This window comes from Diabrotica undecimpunctata, chromosome 7, assembly GCF_040954645.1.
Source record: "Diabrotica undecimpunctata isolate CICGRU chromosome 7, icDiaUnde3, whole genome shotgun sequence".
Taxonomy (NCBI): Eukaryota; Metazoa; Arthropoda; class Insecta; order Coleoptera; family Chrysomelidae; genus Diabrotica; species Diabrotica undecimpunctata.
In genome coordinates this window covers 116986517-117002184 of record NC_092809.1, presented here as the reverse complement: position 1 = coordinate 117002184, position 15668 = coordinate 116986517, and the positions used below count along the sequence as shown (strand labels likewise).

At 33.2% G+C, this 15668-nt stretch overlaps 1 long non-coding RNA gene across 1 annotated transcript in view; it reads left to right on the top strand.

Moving 5' to 3' along the window:
• Positions 1-5401: 5401 nt before the first annotated feature.
• The window catches only part of LOC140445736 (uncharacterized), a 380882-nt gene continuing 370615 nt past the window's right edge, over positions 5402-15668 (top strand). Inside the window, exon 1 of the long non-coding RNA XR_011951437.1 lies at positions 5402-5516. This is a non-coding gene — a long non-coding RNA (uncharacterized lncRNA). The remainder of the gene's footprint in view (positions 5517-15668) is intronic.

The window sequence follows — 15668 nt, the reverse complement described above, 5'->3', positions numbered from 1 at the left end:
TAAAACAAAATAATGATACTTAGTTTGCACAAGCAAATCCTGCCTATAGCTCTACAATAAAATGAACTGATACTTATGGCATCGATAGGTTGCTTGCTTCTGTATAATATGTTGTTGCCTCCAGATTATGTGAGTAAGTTTTAGGTGTTTGCCATTTGAGTTGTCTTGAAAACAGCTGCAGTCTTAGTTGGTTGGTTTCATATGTGGTTAATCCATTGTTTTATTTAATAAATTATCTCTTAAACTAGAATATAACACAGGGCGTATTAGAGAGACATCAAAGGGGGTTAACTTCCTTGCCAATTGTTTTACAAAATCGCAATTAAACAAATAGCAGATGATAAGGAAAAAGTGAAATAGAATTAGTATTAAAATTAGTTAAGTTTTGTAAGATTCCTACATGCATAAAATCGAAAACGTGGCTTTGGAAGAAGTTTGGTTAAGAATATTGAAAATACTGTCAGAATTATAAAATATAGGTTACAATTAAAGTACTCACCCTAAAGAGATTTCTGCAGACCATAAAATGAACCTTATTTTATATTTCCTTCTTTTATAAATTTCAACTACACACAAAAAAATATCTCACCACGTTAAAAAAGCTGATTGACTAAAACATAGCACACTACCACCTAGCATTGAAACTTCCGTGTTAACGAATAAGACAATGATTGGCGCATCACCTAGTGACCGGGAGCGTAACTATATATATATATATATATATATATATATATATATATATATATATATATATATATATATATATATATATATATATATATATATATAGATATATATATATATATATATATATATATATATATATATATATTCTTCTTCTTCTTTTGGCATCATAACCCTGGATGGGTCTTTGCCTGTGTGGCTATGTCCTTCCATTCAGATCTCTTTTGTGCCCTTCTTCTCCATTGTCTTATGTTCATTGTTTTCAGGTCGTCTTCCACGTCATCCAACCATCTCGTTCTGGGCCTACCTTTTTTTCGCCTTCCTATGGGCTTCCATTGTAACATTTTCTTTGTTGTTTTTGCATCGTTTTGTCTCTGCACATGTCCCAGCGATGACAGTCTTTGACTTTTCACAAATCTTACAATGTCATAACCTTCATTTAACTCATTAACCTCGTCGTTTCTCCTGATTCTCCATGTGCCATCTTCCTCTTGTACCGGGCCATATACTTTCCTCAGTATTTTTCTCTCGAATGTCCTGAGTTGGGCTTCATCTTTTTTCGTCATTACCCAAGTTTCACATCCATAGGTTACTACGGGTCTAATCAGTGTTCTGTAAATAGTCATTTTGGTTCTTTTGTCTAATAATTTCGATGACATCAATCTTTTATTAGCATAGTATGTACGATTCCCGCTGGAAATACGTGCATTAATTTCGCTACTTACGGAGTTATTCTGATTGATTTCTGTGCCGAGATATGTAAAGGCATCCACTCGTTCGATAGTATAGTTGTCTATTGTGATATTATTTTCATTGTCAGTTATTCTTTTGACTGTCATATACTTCGTTTATATATATATATATATATATATATATATATATATATATATATATATATATATATATATATATACATGGCGCTAAATTCAAAAGTTTAGTAATATTGGCTAGGATTCTGAACTCTCTTTAAAGTAAAGGAAAATCGATATAATCCTAAAATAACAAGAAAAATCCTTATAATATACGATAAATATTTTTCGTATACTTTTTGGGTTTTCTTGTTATGTTGGGACTATATTTATTTTCCATTACATTAAAATGTCAAAGTGATTAAAAAAAATTATAGAATAAAATATAGAATAATACCTTTATTTATAAAAATGTTACCTGAAATGTTATATGTGTTACAAGAAATATTAATAATACAAGCCAAGTGTAATATAATTTAGTTTTCTTGAATGTGAATAAAAGCCTAATTCTGCAAAAGGCATTTTACTACAATTTTAGTCGCATAAATTTACAATTTAGGGCTCTTAACAGCACTCACCCATTTATCAAATATATCCATATAATTTCGTGGACTTGGAAAACGGTAATGCTTGCTAGTAATATCCATGCAATCTGGAACACATCTTCTTTGGTCATTTCTTCGTTTTTCCATTGGTATTCCATATAATGTATTCGATGTTATAATAAAAAAATCGTCTAAAATTGTACCTTCTTGCACTACTTATATAAAAAATTTTAAATTATAAAAAATAAAATAAATACAAATATGGCGCCGTATTTGTCTAAACTCAACTTAGAATTGACCACAGCACACTCCCTCCGTGCAGGAACGAGAACATATCTCTATGATGGAATTAACTCTTCTGTCAAAATAAAACAGAATATTTAGTCTACCGAACAGAAAGAGAGAGGGCGCCAACTATTTTTTGAAGAAAAAATAGTAAAAAAAGAAACTGAAGTTTAAGGAATTAATAAATTAATTAAGAAATTAAAATAAAATAATTATTTAAATATAAATTAATAAAGATGTGACATTTATAACGTTACAAGGCTTCTAGTTGATAGGGCCCAAAACGTGGGTATACCTAACAGCTGGACAATGTCACAAAAAACAGATGGCAGAAATTACAGGAAGTAAGATATTTACCATTTTTTTACCTTAAATTATTTTATAAAAAAAATCTTCTCTCTTTTGATCTCTAATTTTGTGTGAAGTTGGCAACGTCGTAGAGAAGGAATTATGAATCAAGATGGACATGTCAACGGCGCTAAAGACCCCTGTAATTTGGACCGAACGACCTGCGGATGAACGGGTCTGTATGAATGTAGCCACAACTTCAGCTTATTCAGGAACAAAAAAAGCGTTTATAACTTATACCCACGAATACTGGTTTGTTTGTTTCATTTATTGGTACAATATCGTTTAATATTTAAGCTAAGGTTTAAAATTTAATAATATTATACATATACATATTTGTAATTTTTAAATAGAAAATATGAGGGGTATTATGTTAAAGTATATTAAAAAAGTTCTTTAAATTTAAATATGTTATATCTGTTTAAGTGAGCATTTCAAGCACCTCCCAAATTTAACAGTTTTTTATGTTAATAATGTTAATTTGTAAAAATAAAGGTATTAAGGTGGAATATACATACAATCCCATATTGGCTGCCCCAATAAAAAACACTGTATCTGCAGACATATACTTTTCGAGAAAAACGCAATTAACTTTAAAAGTTTTGCCGTACTTATCTATAAACACTATTTAAGAGAAATATTTTTTATTCAACTGTAAATACCTTCAAAATATTTTGTGAGGTTGCCGTTTTTCCAAATTGTAGTTAAACAAAGTTTAAAGCAGATACTGTGTTTTACATTTTACAGGAGGTTAAATTCATATTTAAAAAAATAATACAAAACCACAGTATATATTTAGAAATACGTTTATTTTCAAAAAAAAAGACATATCGTTCTTAGTAGTTAATCTTTTTCAAGATACGTTATTAAAGCTAATGAATCATTATTTACAGAAATATTTTCCCAAAAATATCTTCGGTTTATCGGCATTACAGGAACTAAAGCCTTAAGGATAGCTTTTTTCTTTTCTTCTGGAATTCCCCTAGTAAGTGTAAGTGGTTCGGGTAAGTAGTGCTCGGCCGCATATTCTTTTTGCCAAATGTCAAATTCGGTGTAGTCTTCGGTAAAGTTGGTTTTGAAAAATAGTGTTTTTGATCCTCTTTTATAATTCACTTCTAGAACCGAATTTATTTGAAAAATTTTTAAGACATCGTTATTTTTTCTTGTGGCTCTTCTTTTTTTCTCCTATTTATATTATTTTTCGACCTCTAAAACTTCTAAAGCCCTTCTTGAGGATTTGATAACATCTTTCAATCGTATACGTTCTCAACTTTATGTATTTTCTTTTCAATATTTCCATGGACCTCATCTGCTGACATATGGGTGTGACCTTTAGTTAAATATTTTATAGTTATTTCGTTTACTGATAAATCTAGACAGTTGAGAGCCACAGTCAATGTCGAAAAAATTGTCCAATTTTTGTTTTGGCAATTGTACTAATTGTCAGCCCAAAAAATAAATTTTGTAAAATCACGTTCTCTATTTATAACTATAAAAATGGAATCAACGATGTTGGGTGCCTTTCGACCAGCCATTCCCTCGTGCCAGACTACGCAGTAGCTATTTAACCCAGATTCCTTATAGATAGGAGCAAATATTTCGTTAAAACATACTAATCTTCTGACAAAAAAAGTATCTTTAATCCCTGGCATTATGGGAAGCAAAATAGCTTTTTGTAAGTCCATTGAGATATACTTTACATGTGCTGGTGAGGTTTTTGCAAGAACAACATCGGATTTATAGAATTCGTTATCCTTTTTTGCTTTATCAATATGAATTTTATAATTGTCTAGACTTTTCGGAGGTATTTCTTTATTTTCCTTGTCTGCCACCTTTTCTAAGTTTTTAAAAACTTCAACCTCTAGACATTACAAAGACAGTACAAAATTATATAAACACTTTTTAAAAAAGATTTTATCTCAACACACATGTACTCACTCAACTTTTTTTGAGTTTACGCGTTGGTTTCTTGAACTGAAAAACACAGTATCTGCCATATACTGTGTTTGTAAAAACATTTTTTATTGAAGATGTTGTAAAAATAAAATGAAAAAGTATCTGGCATATACTGTCTTTTAGACTTCTATATGGGAGATACTGTGTTTTTCATTTTAAAATTAGAAAATTAACGGTAGATACTGTGCTTTACTATTGAAAAAACCTTCAAACCCAAGTGATTTACGGGGATTTTAAACCTAAAATATAATAAACAACATTAAGTTATACTCAGAAAAGTAAGTAAGTCAATTATGAAAAAAATGTGGGATACTGTGTTTTTCATTGGGGCAGCCGATATACTCCACAAGAAAATGGGATTTCATAGAGAATAAACAGAAGCTTATTAGACAAAGTACGACCAAATTTGCTGAAACTAATTTACCAAAAAAGTTATGGGAGTATCGTTTTATTTTAAACAGAAGGACATTTTTAAAGATAACAATTTTTATTATACAGTTAAAATTAATTAGAATAGAAGATAAAAATTTGAATTAGGTATACATATTTTTTTAACTGTTTATACAAATTACGTTATTTGTTTATTAATAATATTATTAAAACATTGCATATTTGTAATGTACGCAAAAAGTACACACGAATTTAAAAAAAAAGGTCAATATCTCCAGATAATTAAAATTCATTGTTTTTCTACCACTTTCCGATAACTTTAATAACCATAAAGTTATTGACTATATAGCTAAAGTTAATGACTAGCAAAACTAATTTGATTAGTTTCTTGTTACGAACTCGATTTACCCGTTTAATAAGATGTTTGTGGTTAATTTTGGAAATTAGGAGCACATAATTAAATTTTCTGCAACAATTATAGTACCATATAAATAGGAATACATGTTTATGGTTTAACTAGTGTAGATTTCGCGTTTTTCTGCACCTTCCGCCGTCGATCGTAAGTACTTTTTTTAATACGTATTATAATTAAGATATTTGAGCTTATTTTTTTCCAGCAAATATTTTTTTATTTATATACACATATTAATATTTATAATTACTTTACTCGTACTTTATATTGCAAATTTATACAGCTATAACCTAGCAATTGTCATCCATGTTGAGCTTGACAGAGGTTATAGACCAGGTAACTAACGATTTTTTCATGACACTCATTGATACAGGTATCTAAAAGCAGCTTTTGATAAATTTGGTGATAACAATATGAAATATTGTTTATCCCAAAAAGCTTTTATTTACAATGTTATTGTGCGTAAACTTTTGTGTCTACATAAATTCTTATAGCATCAAATTAAGGAAAAACGCTTATTTCATCAAATTAAGTCAGTTAACGAATAAAAAGTTTATGTTAAATATAGGTTTGCAAAAGTACTGTGATTTTAAGTTTACAAACATTTAAAATAACTCAATTTTTATTAAATTCAATACAAACTAAAGACGCAGTCACAAGTAGGAAATTATTTTTTTAGTCGACTTACATGTTTACACGTAAGTAAAAAAAATATTATATCCTACGACCCCTAAAACCCCAGTTAACCCTTTTTTGTCAAAAATTTACAATACCTTTGTTTATAAATAATAAGATATTTAAAAGAAACCGTGAAACCGTCGAAAGAATAAGAGGTTAAATTTAGATAAAAAAAAATTAAGAACGATTCCTTTAAAAATCAGCCGTCTATGATGCGCCAAAGATAAACGGTTTAAAATCGAAGCGATTTTACTAAATTCAAATTTATATAAATATATATATATATATATATATATATATATATATATATATATATATATATATATATATATATATATATATATAAGCGAGGTTCCTACAGCCTCTGCCACTTGTCGCATTTCGACCGCCATCGTTTTCTGTCCATCCATTCGTCTTCTCTGAGGGCTCTATCTCTCATTATGTGCCGTACATTTTCTTCCCAGGCAACTGAAGGCCTTCCCTTTCTTCTTCTTAGTTGTAGTATGTAATTTAAAGCTTTCTTTGGCCATCATTCATTCGCTTCACGTGACAGTACCACACTAGTTGTCTCGTTTCAATTGTGTCTACACTGGAATATACAGTATTTGTCCTCCTTCTAATATCTTCATTCCTGATATGATCTTTTTTGAATACACCACACGCTCTCCTTAAAAACTCCATTTCTACTACTTCTATTCTTTTTCTATCTTTTTTCGTGATCTGCCAAAATTCTGCCCCATAAGTCATAATAGGCTCTACCAAGGTTCGATTTCTCAATTTCGTTTCTTGTCTAATATCTTTAGACCATAGTAGAGAGTTTAGAATGTTTACTGCTTTTTCCGTTCTACGTTCTGTTTTCGATATTTATTTTGATAGTGCCTTCTTTAGATATTATAAATCTGAGATATTTATATTCATTACATGTTTTTGTGTTTCTAATTTCTAACTCTAGATTTTCTTCATCGTCTCCTAGTTTAAGATACTCTGTCTTTGACATATTCATATTGAGGCTCCATTTTACATATTGTTTCTTTAGTTTTCTAAACCTGTAGTCCATGTCTTCCTCATCATTCGCTACGACTACCTGATCATCTGCGAAAAATAAAGTTAGACATTTACCATCGCCTATGTCTATTCCCATTTCGGATACTTGTTTCCTCCACTGCTCTAGCAATGATTGAATATTTATTTTAAATAAAGTCGGAGATAGACAACATCTTTGTTTAACCTCTTTGTTATTGGAAATGATTCAGATATAAAATTTCCTTCTTTAACGACACTTGCATTTTTGTATATATTTGCGATAGCATCCACATACTCCCTACTGAGACCTACTTTCGTCAATGTTTGAATCAGTTTTTTTCAAAGGTACCGTATCGTATGCCTTCTCTAAATCTACAAACAATGGGTGGGTAGATAGGTTCCTTGCCTTCCGTTTTTCTATTACCTGCTGCAGAACGAATATACAATCGATACAGTGCACGATCTTCCTGCACGAAATCCATTTTTTTCAAATGTTTTTCAAATGTTCAAATTTGTTTTTGAATTCCAAATTCAAATTTATAAAAGTCGTAAGATCTCTCTCATCAACAAAAGTGATTTTTTTTTAAATTTGAGGTATCTCATGACATAAATAATAAAAATACAATAAGTTAATTATTTGTAAATTGTGTATTTACTCGAGTAATTTGTTTAAACTTAAAATAAATATTTATTTTGAACAATTTTTCTTTCTTCTTTTTATTGTTAGTGGAAAAGGTTATGAAATGATAAACAACTTAAATATATATGTATTATATTAATAAATATTATCTTTTAATAATAAATTTTACAAAAAATTAATTTTTTATTTGAAAATCAAATCAGTCCTTTTTTTTAAATTATGCTTATTATTTTTAAAATTACTGTTTCTTAAAAACGTTACAAATATATTTTACTTTTTAAAAATTATACTTTAATTTGTTTAAAATATAATTCTAACATTATCTATTCAAGGAAAGTAATTGTAAAAACTACAATACATAAGTATTTAGATTACCTATCATTTCATAACCTTTTCTGCTAATAATATTACGAGAATGGTAAAGTTTTGCAAAAGTAATATTTATTTTAAATTGTTTTAAAAAATTACTCGATTAAATACACAATTCACAAATTAACTAATTGGATTTTTATGATTCATGCAATGATACACACGCAACTTTAAAATTAATTTTCGTTGATTCGAACCGGAGATATTGCGACTTTTATAAATTTGAATTTATGAATTCTGTTTTTGAACTATGTAATAAAATCGAGAAATAAAAACAGCTAACTCAGGTTCTAAGAGACATAGAACATTGTATTTTTTAATTCGTGTAGTAATGACAGCATTTCAAATAAAAAAATTAACTTTCTATATGTCGATGCGTCTGGCTGTTGTGTTATTTTAAATGTTTATAAGCTTAATGTCAGAGAACATTTGTAAAGCTATTTTACAATGTTTAACATAAATTTCTTGTCTTGTAAGACATATGAACAGTTCTATGAGATCTGTACGTGAACATGAAACTTTATATGATCGTGTAAAAGTTAGATTTGCATCCTTCCTTTAACCTAAATGTTATAACACCTTATCTATGGCCCAGTTTTGTTTGTCTACTAAAAATGTCCTGATGGGCCCCTAGACGAGCAAGTGTCCCCGTATGTTTCCTTATCGTATCTTTTTCTATTAATTATCCCATAATTTTGTATTAGGAATAGTATTGTGTATTTGTCTGATTGGAGAATCTATTGCAACTGGCTGAATGACTAATGTGTATATGCCATAAAAAAATATTTATAGATTTATTGTTTATTAGTAAAAACTGACGTTTAATCTTTTTCCACATTTTGTTTATTCCTCCTCCTCCTAAGTGCCTTCTCTGTTGAGGTTGGCGATCAATATGGCAAATTTCTCTTTATTCTGGGCTTGATGAATTAATTCATTTCCTTTTGTGTGGATCCAATCTCTGATGTTTCGTAGCCAAGATTTTTTCTTTCGTCCTATGCCTCTTTTACCTTCAATCTTGCCCTCTAATATTACCTGGAGCTGCTCAAATTCCCTATGGCGCATTATGTGTCCTAGATATGACGTCTTTCTAATTTTGATAGTATTGACCAGATGAGGGCGTGTGTTCATTGCTCTCAGTACTTCTTCATTTCTGGTGGTCCAGCTTAATCTTAGCATTGGGCGGTACATCCACATTTCAAATTAATTTAATTCGTTGACGTCATACTGTTTTAATGTCCAGGTCTCACAGCCATATAGTAATAGAGACCACACATAACACTTTAGTGTTCGCAATCTTATTGAGACTGATAGCTTGGGGTTACAGAGCATTTTACGCATATTCATGAAACCAGATCTTGCTATTTCAATGCGTCTTCTAATTACTTTTGAGTGGTCTAGTTGACTATTTAGTTCTCTGCCCAGGTATATGAAACTTTGGGAACTCTGAAGGGTGATACCATTTATTTGTATGTTATGTTAGGTATGTTAGGTGTAACTTGTTTATGGGGGTTTTTATGGAATACCAGAATTTTGGTTCTGGAATAGTTAATGTCCAAGCCCAGCCTATGACTTTCTTCTGATAATATGTTCACCAATATTTTTAGTTGGTCTTCTGTTTCTGCTAATACTGCGGTGTCAGCGGCATATCTTATATTGTTAATGATAATTCCATTGGCTCTGGCACCTTCAGGGCGATCTTCAAGAGAAGCTCTAATTATATGTTCGGCATATTCATTAAATAATAGGGAGGATAAAATGCATCCTTGACGCACTCCTCGTTCTATGTTGATGTACTTAGTGTTTCCGTTCTCTGTTCGAACGCATCCTGTGTGGTTCCAGTATGTATTACTTATGATAGCTATGTCGTGTCCGTCCAACCCTACTTCTTTTTGCACCTCGATCAATTTTCCGTGTTTGATGCGGTCAAAGGCCTTTCTATAATCGACAAAGCACACATACAGCCATTTTTTAACCTTAAGATACCTTTCTGCCATCAGTGTCAATCCCATAATTGCTTCTCTAGTGCCTGTACCCTTTCTAAAGCCATATTGAGAACTACTCAGGTATTCTTCACACTTATTTTGAATTCGGTTATAAATTATTCGCATAAAAATCTTGGCGGCATGACTCGGGATACAGTTCGATGTATGGTTCGGTATGTGGATGTTAGCCAGTCATGCGGTATTATGCCATGTTCATATATAATGTTGTAGATGGATGTTAATTTCCTGACAGCATTATCACTTAGGTGTTTAAAAAAGAGTATTTTTTCAAAATGCCAAGAGTAGGTATTAATAGGAGATATTTAATGCCTTTACTAGATTATTTTCAAGTCTATCAATTTTTCTACATTTTTTAAAAAACTGAATGAAAGAATGTAATAAATTTCTCTCATTACTTTTGTAGCGTTGAAATAACGTGCTAAGATGACGGAAAAAATGTCCAGTTAGTAATAATCTCTCACCCACCTCTACTTACTAAAATAAACGGATAATACAAAATATAGAGAAAATTTTCTTCGCTATCAGAATCTTTACCCACACATACACACATACATGACTCTATGACAGCAACAAATAATGCCTGTTTAGAAATGAAATCATCCTGAATAATTTTCATTTTGTCTATCGTTTTTTCCAACTTTTTTACAGAAATTGAAAATAAAAGAAGCAGTTCGTAGTGAAATTCGGTCGTGGGGGCTCGGCAGGTATCGAAAATTTGAGTATTACAATAATGAGAATTTAAAAGTATTCAAAACAAGACAATTTCATATTTTTTTGCAAAATTTTAGTTCATGTAAAAATATTTTCTTATTTTTGACTTTTAATAAAATTACAATTGATTAAAAAAAACTGCATATGCAACAAATAATGACAGACATTTTTCAAATAATTCCATCAATAATATTAAAAATTCATTATTGCTCCATCATCATTATTATTCTGGCTTTACTACCCTGTATGGGTCCTAGTCTCCTTAAGAATTTCTCTCCAGTCGTACATATCCATCGCCTTACTCCGCCAAGCACGTACTTCCATATTTCTCATATCCTCATCGATGTTGTCAAAAAACCTTGTTCTGAGTTTTCTTCTTCTTCTCTGACCAATGGGTATATCAAGGACCGTTTTTCTAGCTTCTTCTTCTTTTTATATAGACATGACTCTGTCTGTTTTTCAATGTGCCTTCAGTAAGTTGTCGTTCCATCGTTTTCGTGGTCTTCCTATTGATCGTCTTTCTATTGGGGAACCGTCTCTTGCCGTCTTTACTACTCTATTTGTTGTCGTTCGGCTTATATTATCGTTCCATTCTACTCTTCTATTTCTTACCCAGTTCTTGATGTTCTTCACGTTGTATCTACGTCGTATATCTGTACTTCTAGCTCTGTCCCATAGTGTCTTACCATCAATTTTTTTAAGTGTTTTCATCTCTGCTGTTTCTAACATCCTTTTTGTCCTCTCCGTGTCAGGTCTTGCTTCTGCCACGTATGTCATTATTGGTCTGATGACTGTTTTGTAAATTCGGCCTTTCGTTTCTTTCTTTCGTTTTTCTAGCTGAAGCGTTATTACTCCTCCAGCCCCAACTTTTATTTTATTTTGTTTTTACTCTCTACCTTTTCCCAATGTTGTTAGTAGATTATTCAGTATCACATGAAATTGTACAATTTCTCTAATTCAGCTTCTACTGTGGGCTGTGGATGCATAAGCCTAACTATCTGGGAGTAACTTTTCATCAGAATGAAAGAGAGAACATATGCGAAGGTGACCTACGAAGAACTTAGGGATGGACTCCAGCGGAGCCGAGCCGCCGAACTTTCGACAAATTTGATAAAAGATAGAAGCTCGGCTTGAACTTTGACCTTAGTTGAACTTAACTCGACTAAGCTTGAGCTTGGGACCATTCCTAGAGCCATTTGAGAACGGTTGCACTGGGGAGAATAATGCTAAATATCGGGGACCCAAATTCAAAAGAAGAATTTTTCAAGAGGTCTTCCTCACGAGACCACAGTCTTAAGTAGAGCGGTAGAAATACAATACGACATAAGTGTCGACAGAACTAGTCTGCTGTGGGTGGCATGTGGCAACAGGACCACGTCAGTTGCCGCTCTGAGGGTAGTCACCATCTGTGTTCCTATACATGTGTGAGCAGGTGAGAGGGCTAGAGTTTACAATAATATGGGGCGGAACAATGGAGAGGGAGAGATGAGTAGTTTTGATAGACCAGTGCCAGGAAGAGTGGGAGTTAACACTTGATGTGGTACAGTGGACTTAGTTTCTAATTTGGAAACTTTATTTTAAAAAATCCCTTATGGTATATATGTTCTAAAATTGCTCTTTCGGGTAACATAACAGAATTTTATTAGGGATTTTTTAAATAGATTTTATGATTGTGGATACTAATTTTGAACATAAAAAGCTGCATAGGATTAAGGGCATAGTCAAGCAGCAATTGCTGCTTTTCAGATTCAGGAAAGTACAGTTTGACCAGTGCTTTTACTGTCGTCGTTCGAACACTGTAACACACACGATGTTAGAAAGTAAGCATTACTCATCAATTCTACTATAATTTTTTTTTTGTAAAAGTCCGTCTTGCTAATCCTTATTCATTCATTAGTCATATTTTTGTATGTGCCAATGTATAAAAATTTATCTATTGTATGCAAAAATCAATTTGAACTATTTTATTTTATATATGAACTTTCACTCTTTTTAACAATTATATAAAGAACAGAAAAAAACATAAAAAGGAACATTTTACATTATCAAAATAGAAAAGTTTTAAGGAATCAATAATTTTTTTTGATATTTTCAGTATTTTTTATATTGGTTTGGTTTACGAATCTACCCACCATTTAATAAACCTAATATGATTTAATTCTGGCCCGTCACTGACCTTATTACTCGGTGGTCCTATATCCTGGAATGTCGACAGGTCTCTTAGTTCTTCATTTTAAGTTCTTTGATCCTTTCTCGACCACCATATCACCGCCTCGACGACGTTACCCTTTCTACAATTAACACATAAGTAATTATAGGTTTTACATGTTATAAACTAACCGCGAGTTGTTGGCTGAATGGTCGAAATAGCCGCAGGCCAGACCCTTTTTTGATAGGTGTGTTTTCGATGTGCAAATAAGTTGGTAAAATACTTGCTAAATGGGCGGACTGTCTAAAAGGGGTTACGGTTGGATTAATCAGCTTACCGGAGCACTGTTTAAGGATTTAATTTAAACTAAAAATTATATACATAGTGACGAAAGCAGGCAGTTTATTTCCATAACCCTTTAATGTATAGCAAAACCGAGCTACAATTTTTCTCAATACTAATGTAGATTTGGAGATCTAGAAATGAAATTTTAAACTCTTTGTTTGTACTTAGTACTTAAAACAGACGAGAGGGAAGAGGAACCACCAACGATTCTTGAAGTTAAAGATGTAGTTAAAAACTAGCCAGAAACAAATCACCCGTAATAGATAATCTCCCAGCTGAACTATGTAAAAAAAGGTGGCCACGATACCATAATGGCATTACAGCAGCTTCTAAAAGGAATATGGACACAAAAATCCCTCCCCAATGATTGGAATATTGGAATACTTTGCACCATACACAAAAAAGGAAATAGTTACTATTTAAATGGCAATAAGCCACCATTAAAGGTTAAAGTAATTTTATTGACAAAAAACAAAAAAGGAGATGCTTTAAATGCTCTAATCACAGAGGAATTACGCTCCTAAATGCAGCGTATAAAATATTTTCCACAGTACTATGACACCGTATAGGACCGTATGCAGAACGGATATTAGAAAAATACCAGGCTGGTTTCAGAGGTGGTAAATCGACAATCCATCAGATTGCAACCCTGAAACAAATTTTGGTGAAAACACTGAAATATGGCATTGGTACTCATCACATATGTATGGGCTATAAAGCAGCCTACGACTCTGTGAATAGAAGAGAAGTATTCAAAGCAATAAAAGAGAATACCAAATCAGTTGGTAAATTTAACAAAACTAACTCTTAAAAAAGTTGAATGGAGAATACGAGAGACCCCCTCTCCTGTATACTGTTCAATCTGGCTCTGGAAAAAGTAATATGTATGTCACAAATCACAACCACTGGTTCAATATATAATAAATCAGTGCAAACCATGGCCTATGCTGATGATATCAATATTGTTGGTAGAACGGAAAACGCTGTACGAGAGGCATATGTAGCATTAAAAGAATCAACTACAAAAATGGGTTTAATAATAAATACCAACAAAACGAAGTTTATGAAAATAAGTACGCAACCACAAATTCTATGACCACTTATTATAGAAAAAGACGTCATCGAAGCAGTGAACAAATTTGTATACCTGGGAGAGGTGCTTAACACTGAAAACAATGCTACCGCAGAATTTGTACAACCAACAGATGCTATTTTTTACTTAAACTCCTCCTTAAATCCACAATTATATCGGGAGATACAAAAATAAAACTCTACAAAACAATTCCCAGTCCTAACATATGGATCATATATAATATATGGATCATATGTTAGGATGTTTCGAAAGAAAAGTACTAAGGCGAATCTATGGAGCAGTGAATGAGACTGCAGTGTGGATCAGACGCAACAACTTTGAACTTTATAGAAAATACCAGGAACCTGATATCGTAAAACATATTAAGATAGGACATCTGAGATGGATAGGGCATGTAATACAGATGGAACAAAATGATCCAGCCTTCTGTGACCTGAAAACGCTTCTTAATAGACCCATTGATCATGACATGAATGCGTGAATGCGTGCCCTCCAAGTAAAAACTCGGCAGGACCCTGGGCTACCTGGCCTTTCGGCATACGCCCGTTAACGAAACCTCTGCCCCTACGAGTCCGACACCAAAGTGAAGGTGCCACGGGGCGCGTACCAAAGACGTCCCGTGGGTCCCCCCGTGGGGGTACCCCGTAGGGTTACCACGACACGTCTAGCACACGCAACCCGCGGGGGCTCCACCTTCCCCGTAGTACCTGTGTTGTGAGTACCTTGCCTACCCGTTACTCCCACACTACGGGCGGGTAGGTTCGGCAGGCGGAGGGATTTCCACCTCACACGTAGACAGGTCGCCGCCGAGGATCTCTCCCCTACCACTCTTGGATCTCCCGGTGGGTACGTGCCGGGACACCTACACCACTCCTGACCGCCGTCAGGAGCGGTGTATCCACACCCCTCCTGACCGGGGTCAGGAGAGGTATTTACGGGCCCAGCTCGTTCAACCTCACCAGGCTCTTTTGGAATGGGAGTAGAGTGGTCCCACGAGTAGTCTCGTCTCGGATACTAGGAATGTAGACCGGTGACCGTGTCGCCGAAGCGACCGTGTGCGTTTCTACCAACCCGACACCTCAAACGACGGCTCTCCACCTCCCTATTCCTACCCATTAGTCGCCTCTTACGACAGGCAGGGCTTTCTGACCCCGGCCGTATTCTTATCTCCGCGAGCCGGACGGAGAGACCCATTGATCAGAGAAGAAGAGGAAGACCCAGAACACGGTTCCTTGATAATAACGACAAACACATAATATGAAAATACGTGCTTGGTGGAGAAAGGCGA